We start from the raw sequence: 14,187 nt of genomic DNA on the forward strand, positions 1-14,187 counted from the left end.
ATTTGTTGGGCGAGTTGGGGCTTCAGGCACAGCTGGGTCCAGGTGTCGCCGTCAGCTTCAAGAATCTGACTGCATCTTTGGGCTCCGCTTTCCTCCTGTCGCCTCTACTCTCGGAAAGGTTCCCTCCCCACATGGTGACACAGTGGCCCCAGCAGCTCCACGTGAGGCTCGGGCCAACCCAGCAATCTCTGTGGCGACCGAACTCCTTTGTGCCCCCAAACCAGCCAAGTCCACAAAACCACAGGTTTGCCCAGAACAGGGTGTGTCTTCCAGACCCAAGAGTAAAATGAGGTGTGCGCATGTCCTCTTGCCCCTGCACCCTTTAGAGCTTGAATGACAGATGCTCAAGGAACTCTGCAAGCTAGGGAGTGATGCGTGCTTCCTCCTGAGTCCCACACCACCACTAACCACAGAAATGAAGCCGAAGTGAGTGACTTGGGAGGACCTCTTCCCTGGGCCTCAGTTTTTCCATCTGTAGAGTAAGGAGCTTGTGCTGTTGTGTATCAACCTCACAGCTCAGTCAGAAAAATGCAAATTAAAATAACAATGAGATCCCCTTTTCATCCATCAGGTAAGCAAAAAGTTGCAACAAGTGACCTCTAAAGTTAGAGAGGATGTGGGGAAACCGATATATTTGTGCATTACCCATGGGAATGTGAATTGCTACAACTCTTGGGGAGAATAATGTGGCAATATCTTAAAATGAAAATATGTGCCCTGTTAGAGGTCAGGATAGGCAATATCTTAAAATGAAAATATGTGCCCTGTTAGAGGTCAGGATACCCTTGGGAGGGTGGCCCAGGGGCACGAGGCAGGCTCCTCCAGTGCTGGCGATGTTCTGGGGGTTTGTTTTATTTTTGAAGTACAGTTGACACAATGTCACATTAGCTTCAGGTGTACAACATAGTGATTCCACAAGTTTATACCTTCTGCTGCGCTCACCACAAGCGTAGCTCCCATCTGTCACCATACAACACTGTTATAATGCCATTGACCACATTCCCTGTGCTGCACCTTTCATTCCTGTGACTTATTCACTGCATAACTGGAAGCCCGTCTCCCACACCCCTTCACCCATTTTGCCCATCCCCCCACCCCACCCTCCCCTCTAACAACCATCAGTTTGTTCTCTGTATTTATAGGTCTGATTCCACTTTTTGTTGTTGTTGTTGTTCATTGTTTTTTTTTTTTTAGACCCCACATATAAGTGAAATCATGTGGTATTTGTCTTCCTCTACCTGACTTATTTGACTTAGCATAATACCCTCTAGATTCATCCATGTTACAAATGGTAAATCTCATTCTTTTTATGGCATATATATATAAAGAATTTGTGAGATATAGATAGATAGATAGAGATTTATATGTGAGATAGATATATGTTCTATGTATCTCACATATTCTTTATCCATTCTTCTGCCCATGGACACTTAGGTTGCTTCCATATCCTGGCTACTGTAAATAATGCCACAATGAACATAGGGGTGCATTTATCCTGTTTTTGTTTTCTTCAGATAAATAGTAGTGGAGTTACTGGATCGTATGGTATTTCTACTCTTAATTTCTTGAGGGACCTCCATACTGTTTTCTAGCGGCCGCACCAATTTACATTCCCACCCACAGTGCACGAGGGCTCCTTTTTCTCCATCACTTGTTATTTCTTGTCTTTCTGATACCAGGCATTCTGACAGGTGTGAGGTGGTATCTCATTGTGGTTTTGATTTGCATTTCCCTGATGGTTAGTGATGTTGAACATTTTTTCATGTCTATTGCCCATCTGTACATCTTCTTTGGAAAATGTCTGTTCAGGTCCTCTGCCTGTTTTTAATTGGATTATTTGCTTTTTTGGTGTTTGCTTATATAAGTTCTTTATGTATTTTGGATATTAACCCCTGATTGGATATATCACTTGCAAATACCTTCTCCCATTCAGTAGGTTGCCTTTTCATTTTGGTGATGGTTTCTTTCACTATGTAAAAGCTTTTTATTTTGGTAGAGTCCCAATAGTTTATTTTTGCTTCCCGCCCTTGCCTGAGGAGACCTTTCTAGAAAAATGTTGCTGATGTCAAAGAGATTACTATCTATGTTTTCTTCCAGGAGTTTTATGGTTTCAGGTCTCACATTTAGGTCTTTAATCCACTTTGAGTTTATTTTTGTGTATGGTGTAAGAAAATGGTCCAGTTACATCCTTTTGCATGTAACTGTCCAGTTTTCCCAACACCATTTGTTGAAGAGACTCTCTTTGCCTCATTGTATGTTCTTGCCTCCTTTGTCATAGATTTGTTGACCACATAAGCATGGGTTTATTTCTGGGCCCTATTCCATTACATTAATCTATGTGTCCATTTTTGTGCCAGTACCATACTGTTTTGATTATTATAGCTTTGTAGTATATCTTGAAATCTGGGGTTGTGATACCTCCAGTTTTATTCTTTCTCAAGATTGCTTTGGCTAATTGGGGTCTTTTGTGGTTCCATACAAATAAGATTATTTGTTCTAGTTCTGTAAAAAATACTACTGGTATTTTGATAGGGATTGCATTGAATCGATGTTCTGCTTCTTGATCTGAGTTCTGATCACACTTTTGTGTTCTGTTTGTGAGAATTCATTAAACCGTAGGTTTTTTATGATGCACTTTTTGATACATATGTTGTACTTCAATAGAAAGTTAAAATTATATATGCAATTCCTTTGATCCAGTTATTCTAGTTTTAGAACTCTATCCTATAAGAGTAAAAGCAACATTATGTATCGATATGTAAGGATTTATTCACAAGCATGTTTATTGGTTTACAGTTACATAAAAACTGAAAATAACATGACTGCTCATCAGTGGAGATAAGTGAATGGACAAGGTCTATGCATGCTATGCAATCAGAAGCTGCTTATAAAAAAAAGTTGTATCGGGGCACCTGGGTGGCTCAGTTGGTTAAGTGTCCGACTCTCGATTTCAGCTTGAGTCATGATCCCAGGGTTGTGGAATCGAGCCCCGCTCCCTGCTTCTCCCTGTCCCTCTGCCCTACTTGTGCTCTCTCTCACTCTATCTCAAATAAATAAAATCTTTTTTAAAAATGTGTACATATCAGGCGCCTGGGTGGCTCAGTTGGTTAAGCGACTGCCTTCGGCTCAGGTCATGATCCTGGAGTCCCGGGATCGAGTCCCGCATCGGGCTCCCTGCTCAGCAGGGAGTCTGTTTCTCCCTCAGACCCTACCCCCTCTCGTGTTCTCTCTCTCATTCTCTCTCTTGCTTGCTCTCAAATAAATAAAATCTTTTTAAAAAAAAATGTGTACATATATCACTGCTGCCAATGTATAAGTGAATGGATAGATGATTTGTGAGGTCGATGGAAGTTAAAAGGGAAGGATAGGGACACTAATATCCTTATCTTAGTGGATGGTCTTGACATGGAACAATACACATGTGTATATACATAGATATTTACATTGAAATAGTTAATATATATTAAGTACATCTTTGTATATACATATTCATTACATATTATTATATTTATAGGCATACCTCATTTAACTATGCTTTGCTTTATTGCACTTCACAGATAATTTCATTTTTCACAAATTGAAGGTCTGTGGCAACCCTCCCCAAGCAGGTCGATTGGAGCCATCTTTCCAACATTTGCTCACTTTTTGTCTCTATGTCACATTTTGGTCATTTCCACGAGATTTCTAACTTTTTCATTTATATTTGTTAAGGTGCTCTGTGATCAGGGATCTTTGATGTTACTGTTGTAATTGTTTTGGGTGCCCCAGACTGTGCCCATAACAACACAGTGAACTTAATCAATAAATGTCATGTGTGTTCTGGCCGCTCCACTTTCCCCCATCTCTCTCCCTCTCTTTGGGCCTCCCTGTTCCCTGAGACACAACACTATTTTTAAAAATATTTTATTTATTTATTTGTCAGAGACAGAGCACGCACAGGCAGGGGGAGGGGCAGCAGAGGGCAAGGGAGGAGCAGGCTCCCTGCTGAGCAGGTGCTTAACCAACTGAGCCACCCAGGTGCCCCGAGACACAACACTATTGAAATTAGGCCAATTAATAACCCTACAAATGGCCTCTAAATGTTCAAGTGAAAGGAAGAGGTGCATGTCTCTCACTTTAGATCAAGAGCTAGAAAGGATTATTAAGCTTAGAGCAGAAAGCATGTCAAAAGCCAAGATGGGCTAAAAGCTACACCTCTTGTGTCAAACAGTTAGCAAGTTGTGAATGTAAAAAGAAAATTCTTGAAGGAAAATGAAAGTGCTTCTCCAGTGCACACATGAATGATAAGAAAGCAAAATAGCCTTATTGCCGTTATGGGGAAAGGTTAGTGGTCTGGATGGAAGGTCAAACCAGCCACAACATTCCCTTAAGCCAAAGCCTAATTCCGAGCTCTCTTCAGTTCAATGAAGGCCGAGAGAGGTGAGGAAGTGCAGTAAAAGTTTGAAGCTAACAGAGGTTGGTACATGAGGTTTATGGAAAGAAACCATCTGCCTCACATAGAAGTAAAAAATGAAGCAGCAAATGCTGGTGTAGAAGCTGCAGCAAGTTCTCCAGAAGATCCAGCTGAGATCATTCATGAAAGTGGCTGAGTTACACAACAGATTTTCAGTGTAGATGAGACAGCCTTCTATTGGAAGTAAATGCCATCTAGGACTTTCCTAGCCAGAGAGAAGTCAATGCCTGGCTTCAAAGCTTCAAAAGCCAGGCTGACTCTCTTGTTAGGGGCTAATGTAGCCGGTGACTAAGTTGCAGTCAGTCTTCCTTTATTGTTCTGAAAATCCTAGGGCCCTGGGGCGCCTGGGTGGCTCAGTCGTTAAGCATCTGCCTTCGGCTCAGGTCATGGTCCCAGGGTCCTGGGATCGAGCCCCGCATCGGGCTCCTTGCTCGGCGGGAAGCCTGCTTCTCCCTCTCCCAGTCCCCCTGCTTGTGCTCTCTCTCTCACTGTCACTCTGTCAAATAAATAAATAAAATCTTAAAAAAAAAAAAAAAGAAAGAAAATCCTAGGGCCCTTAGGCACCGGGTCACCCAAGAGCTCTAACGGAGATATAGAAGGAGATTCACGTTATTACACCACAGACAGAACGGTTGGCAGCCCTGGATCAAGGAGTCATTTCAACTTTCAGGTCTTATTATTTAAGAAACACATTTCTTAGGTGCCTGGGGGCTCAGTCGGTTAAGCATCTGCCTTTGGCTCAAGTCATGATCCCAGGGTCCTGCGATAGAGTCCCACATTGGGCTCTCTGCTCAGCAGGGAATCTGCTTCTCCCTCTCCCCCTCCTCCCACTTGTTCTGTCAATCTCTCTCTCCCTCTCTCTCTCTAATAAATGAAATCTTAAGAAAAAAAAAAGAAATACATTTCTTAAGGCTATAGCTGCCATAGGGCGCCTGGGTGGCTCAGTTGGTTAAGCGACTGCCTTCGGCTCAGGTCATGATCCTGGAGTCTCTGGATCGAGTCCCGCATCGGGCTCCCTGCTTGGCAGGGAGCCTGCTTCTCCCTCTGACCCTCCCCCCTCTCTCATGTGCTCTCTCTCTCTCATTCTCTCTGTCTCAAATAAATAAATAAAATCTTAAAAAAAAAAAAAAAGGCTATAGCTGCCATAGATGGTGATTCCTCTGATGGATCTGGGCAAAGTAAATTGAAAACTACTGGAAAGGATTTGCCATTCTAGCTGTTATTAAGAACATTCGTGATTGGGGCGCCTGGGTGGCTCAGTCGGTTAAGCGGCTGCCTTCGGCTCAGGTTATGATCCTGGAGTCCTGGGATCGAGTCCCGCATCGGGCTCCCTGCTCAGCAGAGTCTGCTTCTCCCTCTGACCCTCCCCCATCTTGTGCTCTCTCTCACTTTCTCTCTCTCAAATAAATGAATAAAATCTTAAAAAAAAAAAAAAAAGAACATTCGTGATTAAGAACTGGCTGGGCTCAGTCGGTAGAACATGTGACTTTTGACCTCAGGGTTGTAAGTTTGAGCCCCATGTTGGGTGTAGAGATTCCTTAAAATAAAAGAATCTTAAAAATAAGAAAGAACACTCATGATTCATGCGAAGCGGTCAAAATATCAACATGAACAGGAGTGTGGAATAAGTTGATTCCAGCCCTCATGGATGACTTCGTGGGGTTGGAGACTTCCGTGGAGGAAGTAACAGCAGATGTGCTGGAAACAGCAAGAGAACTAGAAGTGGAGCCTGGAGCTGGGGCTGCATGGCTGCAATCTCATGACCAAACTTGAACAGCTGAGGAGTTGTTTCTTATGGGTCAGCAAAGAAAGTGGTTTCTGGAGTTGGAGTTTACTCCTGGTGGAGATGGCTGAAATGACAACAAAGGATTTAGAATATTACATCCACTCAGTTGATAAAGCAGGGGCAGGGTTGGAGAGGATGGACTCCAGTTTTGAAAGAAGTTCTACTGTGGGTAAAATGCTATTAAACAGCATCACATGCTACAGAGACATCATCCATGAAAGGAAGAGTCAATCAGTGAGGCAAAATTTATTGTTGTCTTCAGAAATCACTGCAGCCGCCCCAACCTTCAGCAACCACCACCCTGCTCAGTCAGCAGCCATTGACATTGAAGCAAGACCCTCCACCAGCAAAAAGATGAGGACTTGATAAAAGCTCAGATGATGGTTAGATTTTTTTTTTTAGCAATGAAGTATTTTTTAATTAAGGTGTGGACATCGCTTTTTTTTTTTTTAACCTAAGGCTACTGCACACTTAGTAGACTACAGGACAATATAAACATTATTTTTATATGCACTGGGAAACCAAAAAATTCATTTGACTCACCTTATCGCAACATTCACTCTATTGTGGGGGTCTGGAACTGAACGCATGAAATGTTTGAGGTATATCTGTACTACATATATAGTTTAACCAAAAACAGTGTCAATAGTGAGTGATATTAAAGAGGCAAGGAGGGGAAGTAGGGGGCTGTAAGTGGAAGAAGCCAGAAGATGATGCTGTAAATTGATAAATCAAGAAATAGTGATAGGAAGGTATTATTATCACATATCTGAGTAGCCACCAAAAGACAGTTACACAGGTTCCTTCTTGGGAGTGGTTGAGGGGTGTGTGTGGGGAAGGACAGTACCAGGGACTGCTACTTTGTTTTAAACTCCTTGAAACTATTTTTATTTTTTATTTTTTTAATTTTTGTTAAAGATTTTACTTATTTATTTGAGAGAGAGAGAGAGAACAAGCAGGGGGAGCAGCAGAGGGAGAGGGAGAAGCAGACTCCCCGCTGAGCAGGGAGCCCAACGTGGGGCTCAATCCCAGGACCCCAAGATCATGATCTGACTGAGCTACCCAGGCGCCCCCTCTTGAAACTATTTTTAAATTAGGCATATTTCTTAAATTGATTTTGTAAAATAGTATTTAAAGTAGCTTTTATAATACTAATTCAAAGGGATACATGCACACGATGTTTATAGGAGCATTATCTACAATAGCCAAATTATGGAAACAGCCCAAGTGTCCATCGACTGACAAATGGATAAATGGTATATATACACAATGGAATATTAGCCATAAAAAGAATGAAATCTTGCCATTTGCAACAACATGGATGGAGCTAGAGAGTATTATGCCAAGCGAAGTAAGTCAGAGAAAGACAAATACCACATGATTTCACTCATCTGTGGAATTTAAGAAACATAACAAATAAGCAAAGGAAAAAGAGAAAGAGAAAGAGAACCAAACCAAGAAACAGACTCTTAACTATAGAGAACAAACCAGTGGTTACCACAGGGGAGGTGGGCAGGGGGATGGGTGACATAGGGGATGGGGATTAAGGAGCACACTTGTGATGAGCATCGGGTGTTGTACGGAAGTGATGAGTCACTAAATTCTATACCTGAAACTAATATTGCACTGTATGTTAACTAGCTGGAATTTAAATAAAAACTTAGAAAAGAAAAATAAATTAACTTTAAAAAAAAGGAAATGAATGTAACCGTGTGCGTGTCTGAGTAACATTCGGCAATTAGTGAACTAAAAAGACTAAGAACTACACACTGATGATAACCAGTACCCTAGGCATGGATGACATTGCCTGGAGAGACCGAGAACCTGTCAAATCCTAAGTATCGTCATATTTAATAGTGATAGATGGAAAAGGCTGTTAAAGAAAACACAAGAAGCAGCGGACAAGGTAGAAGTAGTGCAGTGGTGGAAGGATGGGCAGGAGGTGAGGAGTGAGGAGGACTGGAAAGCTTCCATTGGGCTTAGCCGCAGGGAGGTCCTGGGACTCCCGGTCAGGGGCTAAGTCGGCGTGCACGTATACTGGTATATTAGATTACACGCCCTGTATGTGCGTATGCTGACGTCTTGGAGTGCCAGGCTACAGAAGTACGAGGGGATGGTTGTATTTTTCTCATCCACAGAGTTCTAAGTTCTCATCCACCCAGCATGTGACTCTCCTCCCCTCCAAATAAGACAGTATTAATGGCAGGTCCAAGTTACACACCTGTCTCCATTCTGCAAGTTGTGGGTTTCCCGAGGGAAGGGCCTCACTGTCTACATTGGAGAAAGGATTCCATCTTCATAAGCAGGCACTCCATTTTTCTTTTAACCAGTAGTCGCCAGTCTTTCTTAGGGTGTGAGAGCGAAGAAACCCGTGTATTTGTTTCACCCTAAACTTGTCCGTTTCCTGAGAGACAGTCCTGGCTCTATATTCAGAGTAGCTATTACCACGCCACGGGGAAAACGATTTGGGTATTTCCATTCAAATCTTCCAAGAACTGCTGCTTGGCAAACCACCCTTCCTTTTTCTCGCCTCCCTTGAGGCATTCTAGAATATTCCTGAGGGGTCATTAGAAAGTCCCTCTCAACCAGGAGGCTTCCCCTCGGGCCCTGAGAGACCTCCAGCTGTGGTTACCAGTCTCAGCGCCTCACTGGTATGCACCCAACAGAATTCTGCCAGTGCAGGGAGGTGCTTAGGGAAGTTGGAAGAGACAGTTGCAGCTTCTTGGCCACCTAAAACTGCCAGCAATGCTCATTTTGTCCCTCTGTCCCCAGGCCAGGTTCTCCTTGGGAACCAAAGGCACAGAGTAATTTTCTGGTTCTGGATGCTTCTCTCTGAAAAGCTGCTCCAGTACACTCTAGCTCTACCCTCCCTCTCTTAAGTCTAAGAGCAGGGGTTCTTGTATTTACTGCACATAAGAATCACCTGGGGTTCTACTAAAATGTAGATTCCTGGATCCCACCCCCAGAGTTTCTGATTAGTTCTGGGCCAGAGCCTGGGAATCTGCATTTTACTAAGTACCTATAAATGATTCTGATGCAGGTCGTCCTGGGACTTTAGGAAACACTGCCCTATAGCTTGTGCTAATACAACCTACGATCTTAAGTATAATTATCCCAATTATCCAACAGTCATTAACTACTATTAATAAATTCCTGCTGCTGACCCTGGAACAACACAGCAGCCCATGTGAGAAGCAGGTTAATTAGCAATATTTGGAGCTCGTATTTGAAACCTAGTGATTTGGTCTCCAGCACCTTAGTCCCATCTCTGCTGAACAGTGTCACCCAAGCCTCTCCTACCTTATCAGCTGCCCTGGCGGGCGTCTGCCTAGCTCTTGAAGCACCCCAAGGACTCCCAAAGTGCCATTTATAATGCACAATCATATATCAGGTCAGATCATTCCAAACATGCCTTCCTTGTTTGGCATACAAGTCTATTGACTTGACGTGGTAAGATATGCACATTATGTTCAAATTAAGGAGGTAAAAGCAGGCCCATTAATTACAAGGTAGAACACTCTGGCACCTCCTCGACGAGTGAAACTTAAGCTATTCTTCCAGGGGAGCCTGAGAATCATCTTTCCATGAAACGTAAGGAGATTTTATGGTCTCCGTGCACAGAAAAACATAAATGAAGGATTAAATACTCAGAAGCAGAGTTCAAAACTCTTGAGTCTAAAAGGACAGTAAGTTCCTAACAGAAAGCCATCTCATAGTTTTACACAATCAGTAGAGCAGATTGAGATTATCCTGTTCTCTTTACAATTTCTTACATGATCGTACCATTTTCTCAGGGTCCAAGCAATGGGTTTTGGCTGAAAATTAAAAGCATAAAAATCATCCAAATGAGGTAATAGATGACTTTCAAGAGTGATGAGTCTCTTGATAACCAAACCTGACTGAGGGTGCTAACAGGAAAGGCAAAGTGATTAAGATAACCAGTGGAGAGAGAGTGAGTGAGATAATTCAGAAGGAAGCAGGGAGGGGGGTGGGGGGGGAGAGCTCCCTGCCGATAGCTGGTATGCGGCTGCGTGGGTCATGTCAGACTCAGAAACTCATTATCATCCAGCAGGTTCTTTGGGTTTTTTTTTCTTTTTTTAAAGATTTTATTTATTTATTTACTTATTTATTTGGTGGGGGGCAAGCATGCACACACAAGTGGGGGGAGGGGCAGTGGGGGAAGGAGAGGGAGAGAAAGAATCCCAAGCAGGCTCCATGCCCAGTGCAGAACCCAACGTGGGGCTCAATCTCACGACCCTGAGATCATGACCTGAGCCGAAAACCAAGAGTCAGATGCTCAACCGATTGAGCCACCCAGGCGCCCGTTAAAGATTTTATTTTTAAGTAATCTCTACACCCAACGTGGAGCTTGAACCTACAACCCCGAGATCAAGAGTCACATGCTCCACCAGCTGAGTCAGCCAGGCACCCTGTTTTTTTGATTTTCTTAACGGTAATTTTGAACCCTGTTTTCATACAGGGCATGTTCAAGCCCTTCCTGTCACTTCCTGTAGATGAAAAATTAGTATCAGGTCATGGCCTTTCTGAGAAAGAAGTTACTGGCTTAGAGTCTGGTTGGATTACATGGGTTGTATGGGTTATCTGGGTGAGAGTTTATGAGAACTGTACTTTTTCCGGGATTCCTCCTTGACACATAGTTCCTGGCTGCCTTCTTGAATTTTTTCCCATTCTAGATTTTCTCAAGGTCTAATAATAATAAAAAGTCATGATAAAAACAATTTGAATGGATATTATGGCCTCCAATTGTTGTTTTTTTTTTCTCCCTAAGAAGATTACATGGCTCTAGAGTACAAAATGACTAAAGGCCCATTTACGTATGGCCTCTCATACATGAGTACATCTATACCTACTGGGCCATTTAGAAAATACGGTTGCCCGGACATATTTGAGTTTTCTCTCTTCATATCTCCTAACTGTAACTGATTGTGATAATTGAAAGCAGACATGCAATGCGGGTAGCTATGAAAAGTTTGGAAATACTGCAACAGCTACTTTGCTACAAAATAATCTTAAAAATCTATATAGATATAACTATGGTTTGGACAATATGTGATTTTCGGTTAATCTGGCTAACTTAATGGCTTGTCAGCAATTTTACTTGAAGTGTAGTTGTCCATTGAAACTAAAACTGATAGGGGTGCCTGGGTGGCTCAGTCGTTAAGCATCTACCTTTGGCTCAGGTCATGATCCCGGGGTCCTGGGATCGAGCCCCGCATCGGGCTCCCTGCTCCACGGGAAGCCTGCTTCTCCCTCTCCCACTCCCCCTGCTTGTGTTCCCTCTCTCGCTGTGTCTCTCTGTCAAATAAATAATCTAAAAAAAAAAAAAAAAAAGAAACTAAAACTCATAGAACTAGCCACTTGTGAACTTTGTAGAAGATGTGAATATTGACCTTAGTTCAAATAATAGCTCTGCCCCTTGCAAGCCGTGTGACCTTGGGTAAGTCACCGAAGCTCTCTCCAAGCCTGTTTCACATTCTGTAAAAGGGGGGTAATTGTATACATGTCATAAAATTTTTGAGGCAATTATGTATGTATGTACATATTGTACATGTATGTAAAGTACTTAGTAGAGTGCCTGGAATAGATCAGATAGTGCTCAGTAACACTAGCTTTTATAGGTATGTTATATATAAGGTACGAAGAAACTCCAAAAGTAAACCAGTAAAAGCAAGAGTTAGCAAACTATGCCCATCCGGCTGCCACCTGTTTTCCTGCGTAAGGTTTTACTCGAGCACAGCTATATTTATTCATTTATGTATTGTCTACAGCAGGATTGAGTAGTTGCAATAGACCCTATGGCCCAAAAAGTCTAAAATATTTACCATCTGGCCCTTTACAGAAAGTTTGCCAACCCCTGAGTATAAGAAGAAATTTAATTGTCCAAAACAAACAGCATGTGGAGTGTGGACAGGTTGGGGCGCCCGGCTGGCTCCGTTGGTAGGCCATGCGACTCGATCTCGGGGTTGTGGAGTTCAAGCCCCACGCTGGGTGTAGAGCTTACTTAAATAATTAAATAAATCTCTGAAATGTGGGCAGGTCTATTTTCTAGTCAAAAACAAAAAAGAAGGGGCACCTGGGTGGCTCAGTCATTAAGCGTCTGCCTTCGGCTCAGGTCATGATCCCAGGGTCCTGGGATAGAGCCCTACATCGGGCTCCCGGCTCCGCGGGAAGCCTGCTTCTCCCTCTCCCACTCTCCCTGCTTGTGTTCCTACTTGTGTTCCTGCTCTCGCTGTGTCTGTCTGTCAAATAAATAAATAAAAATCTAAAAAAAAAAAATACTGGAATTAAAAAGAACACCTGTGCTTAATAAGTAGGATTTCCCTAAAACATAACCTACACTGTTAGGAAAACCCTAAAATTCATATATAAATTTCAGTGTTCTTCTCAGATGACTGTTCAGGATTAACAGGTAATGTGCAGGCTTCTGATAGCAGGCATTCAGTACACACTTACTGAACAAGTGAATGAATAAACGATGCCTTTATCTTATTAGTTGTCTAAAGCTAGCAAGACTGAAAAGACAATTGCAAAGGACTTCTTTATCAAAAAACCCCACAGGGCGCCTGGGTGGCTCAGTCGAGTAAGCGTCTGCCTTTGGCTCAGGTCATGACTTCAGAGTCCTGGGATCGAGCCCCACATCGGGCTCCTTCCTCAGTGGGGAGCCTGCTTCTCCCTCTCCCTCTGCCAGTCCCCCTGCTTGTGCTCACTCACTCTCTCTCTCAACTAAGTAAATAAAATCTTTAAAAGAAATAAAAAATGAATAGCGAATGACTAGATAAATGAAGTTATGAAATTGAATTGGTTGGTAGCAAAATGGCTATATCAAGAAAGGCTTGTAACAAGGGGATTTGTTCTAGAATCAGTTTTCGAAAGAGTTGAAGAAATACGAGTAGCCGAGACGCAGAGTCGTTATCACTATCCCCATGAACCTTCCCTCCCATCTTGATCCTCTTCACTTTCCTTTTAGAGCCAGATTAGGGGACTTATTAGCAATCATTTCATCTCAAGTATCTTAACATCCTAAACACAGTATAACCTAAACAGAACTCTTAATTCTAACCCTTTATTCCCTCATAACCACACGTTTCTCCTGCACACTCCAACTTAATATGGTTCCTGATTTTTCTTTTCCTTTCATGTCTTCCATTTAATCCTTTAGCATGTCCTGTCAATTCTATTTGCAAATTGCATACTGAATTTGTCCACTCCTCTCCATCCCTACTCTATCACTCTAGTCCAAACTACTCGGATTAATCTTAATGGAACCCTGCTTGTCTCCCTGTTCCTACCCATCTGGTGCCTGCCCCTCCCCCTCCAATTTATTCTTCCTCTAGAAGCCAGAGTGATTTCTTAGAAATGCCATCAGATCATGCCACTCTTTTAAAATTCTACAAAGGTTTCCCACTGTACCTAGAGTAAAATTCAAACTCCTCCTCCTCCTCTACAAAACCTTCTCCATCTGGACTCTCCATCCCTGCCTGACTCCATCCCATTCCACAACCCTCACCTGCTGCAGCCACCCTGGCCTTTCCTATCTCTTAAATGCCAAATTCCTTCCTCAACTTGTTCCAGCCTGAGTGCCTAGCACACTCTGGAATACTCTACCACAGAATCTTTACTGCCTTTTTCCCCCCATTTAGTTCTCAATGTCACCTTCTACATTTTCAGAGACCTCTCCAGATCACTATAGATAAATTAGGCACCCCTTCCTATTAAATGTTTACCGTATCACTCTGGTTCCTTCCTTAATAGCACTCATGACCTGAAATCACTTTGCTCATTTGTTCACTTGCTCCATGAGGGCAGGACCTTGTTGATCTTGCTCATCACAGTATCCTTTATACTTAGGAAAGTAGAACACAGTACCTGACCCACAGCTGACATTTAATAATATTAAATACTGAGTGAGTTATACATGGCTGTTATG

This window comes from Halichoerus grypus, chromosome 7, assembly GCF_964656455.1.
Source record: "Halichoerus grypus chromosome 7, mHalGry1.hap1.1, whole genome shotgun sequence".
NCBI classification, from domain to species: domain Eukaryota; kingdom Metazoa; phylum Chordata; class Mammalia; order Carnivora; family Phocidae; genus Halichoerus; species Halichoerus grypus.